Source organism: Rhagoletis pomonella, unplaced genomic scaffold (genome assembly GCF_013731165.1).
Source record: "Rhagoletis pomonella isolate Grant_MI unplaced genomic scaffold, Rhpom_1.0 Rhpom_scaffold_00008, whole genome shotgun sequence".
Taxonomy (NCBI): Eukaryota; Metazoa; Arthropoda; class Insecta; order Diptera; family Tephritidae; genus Rhagoletis; species Rhagoletis pomonella.
The window spans coordinates 24,407,583-24,410,619 of record NW_023458562.1 but is presented as its reverse complement, the minus strand read 5'-3'; the positions used below and the strand labels follow the sequence as shown (position 1 = coordinate 24,410,619).

Genomic DNA, 3,037 nt, shown 5'->3' with positions numbered 1-3,037 from the left:
TAACAGAGGAACAAATTGTTTTCAATTTTAAAATTTTATAACTCGTGGGATATATTCATGTTTTTGAAATAAATTGAAAGCTGTAAAAAAGTAGTTATGATTTTTCCTCCAAAAGTTATTCAAGGTGAAAGCCGAACACAAAAAATTTTCCGTTTTTTCCAGTTTTCCGAAAAATATTAAAAACTTATCATAACATAAATATCAGGAAAATTTTCCTGGATTTTTTAAATTTCTTTAATTTTCTTGGAAAAAATACCACTTTACGTAAATTATCAACTTAAGTGCCACTTTCTCAAGTAGACTAGATTTATTCCCTTCAAACACATTTATTCAGAACAAAATCTGCGTTTATAGGACAAATAAATTTTAAAACCTACTTGGGAATGGAAGAAAATTACTGACTCTGTCAGGAAAGAAATTGCCAAAAACTCAACGGTATTTCTAAGGCACTTAAGACTAGCACTTTATAGCACCGTGTATGTATGTATGTATGTAAATGTACATATAAATTCCCTGCAAAAACCAACACTAGTAACCTAAATGGTCCAAACATATAGAGAAAATATGGTTACATTAACATTGCGATGTTATTGGACCTGACCACTTCTGGTCCACCGCTGCATAACATGAGACCAACTAGACAACTACTCCTTTTGGACCACGGACTGAATTTCATAAGATTTTGTTGTGAACCGAATATTTGATCATTTTCAAAAGTGCCTTTTAAATTTTAATAGCAAACTCTATTATGTAAAATGAATTTTCTTACAAAATTCGCCGTGCCGATGGGTCACGAAGAGGTGGTGCTCAACACATACACCTGCGTTCAACTAATTAGCAACGAAATTCAAAATGATATTGTTTGCAAATTATGTTAATTTTATATTTTTAATAATTTTCATTAAAATTATAATTTAATCTGTAACAGAAACCACAATAATAAAAATTTCAAAGCTTGCAAAAACTGCAAAAAAAAATTATCAAACTTCAAAAAATTGTCATCAAATTTCCAAATTTTTAATCAGAATATTTAGAAAATTTTCTGATATGCAGTTCTGTAGCCCATTCAATTGTAGTCTAAGAAAGTGCCAGTCTCAAGTCGTTCAAAATTACCGTTGATTTTTGTAGAGGGTGTCGCGAATTTTTTTCATATAAAAAAAATTTTATTAAGTAATATATGGAAGAAAATGCGCAACACCCTGCACAAAAAAAATTCTAAAAAATCAACCGTAATTTTTAACGACTTGCACTTTCTTAGACTACAATTGAATAGGCTACAGAACTGCATACCCGAAAATTTTCTTAATATTCTGAATAAAAATTTGGAAATTTGTGAAAATTTTTTGAAGTTTGATTGATTTTTTGTAAGTTTTGCAAGTTTTGAAACTTTATTTATCTGTTACAGATTGAATTATATTTTAAATTAAAATTATTAAAAATAGAAAAATAAAAATAATTTGCAATCAATATCATTTTCAATTTCGTTGCTAATTAGTTGAACGCAGGTGTATGTATATCAGATTTTTACGTTTGAAGTTGTCCAAGTCAGCATAAAAAGTTACTCGTATGGAACCTGGTCCTTTTCCACATACTTTAAAAATACGTCCCAGTAGACCACCTGGTCCTCAAATTTTTGCAGGGTTTGGATTGTGTAATTTTAATTACACATCCGGGAGCAATCGCACGGGAACATGCGACTAATACCACTTTTGATCGCTTTATATAGAATGAACTATTCGCTTTTGTTCGAGCAAAAGAGACAAATTGTTCCCCTTTATAGCCGAATGGGTATAAAAAGCGACTAGTCACTTTTAAAAAATAAGAAAATAAAAATCTACGCCAGCCGCGATTCGAACTAGGGTTCTCCTGTTTGTTAAGTGGATACTCTCTCTATGTGCCGACGCCGCACATGAAAATTCATAGAACAAGTTCGCACATATCATTAAATCGTTCGTTAAAGCAGAGTCGGGGACTAATTGATCTCCAATTATAACCGTAATGGATGAATCGAGACTAATTAATCTCCAATAATACCCGTATGAGACTAGTTGCGACTAATTAAAGCCCAATTGTACCTTTTTCAGAATAATTCCGGAATACACTCTTTAGAGATTAGTCGCACAACTTTTCCGGGGTATGTATTCAAGAATTAATGTACCAGTTTGTACATTAGGGGGGTTAAAATTTTGTCTATACCTTATTGCGGTGATTGACGTATATTCAACTGGCAATTCTGAACAAAAATGTCCATGGAAACATCTCTAAACTGTCTTTCGAGCCTCTTGATTTTTAATTTTAGTTCTTAATCGATAACAAATTATAACTATACAGAAAGTATGATTATAAGAGCAGAAACTAAGGAAAATTTTAATTTAAATTTTGGATTGGGGTGGCTTAAATTAATATTTTTATTTATTTATCTTTTCATATATTTTTGAAATTTTTTTGAAATTTTAACTGAACTCAATTTCCATAAGTTATTCCGCCACTCGAACTATTTACTTGCTGGCAGCAGTTTTAATGCATAACAAAAACAATAATAAGATGGCAAAAAATTATGCAAGAAGCCGTTCCCGCTTGCAAAAAAGGCCAGACAGCATTTTTGCTTTGAGCTAAGCAATTTCGTATTAACCAATAGCTCTGTTTGCTTCTTTGCTTTAGTTCTTGCTTTACATAAGGGGTATTCTCTGAGTCTTGCAAAGCCCTTGCATGGTGCACAGATTGCACGGATTGCACGGTTAAAACCGGTTTTCGTATGGGACAGCTTTGCAAACCGTGCAATCCGTGCACCGTGCAAAGGCTTTGCAAGACTCAGAGAATACCCCTATACTTTTTTAGCGGTGTTTCTTATTTGTGTTTTTATTTTGAACTGACCCAAAATTCGTTGCGTGTTTGAAGAGCGTCACTCACAACGCCTCCGTGGCGCAATGGCTAGCGCGTTCGGCTGTTAACCGAAAGGTTGGTGGTTCGAGCCCACCCGGGGGCGTCGAGTTATTTTTTGCTAATTTAAATAATTTTTGGTTCATTGTTTTTTTTT

At 32.9% G+C, this 3,037-nt stretch overlaps 1 non-coding gene across 1 annotated transcript; it reads left to right on the top strand.

The window, feature by feature from the left end:
* The first annotated feature begins 2,913 nt into the window (after nucleotides 1–2,913).
* Trnan-guu lies at nucleotides 2,914–2,986 on the top strand. Its single transcript has one exon. It is a non-coding gene; the product is annotated as a tRNA-Asn (tRNA).
* The last annotated feature ends 51 nt before the right edge of the window (nucleotides 2,987–3,037 follow it).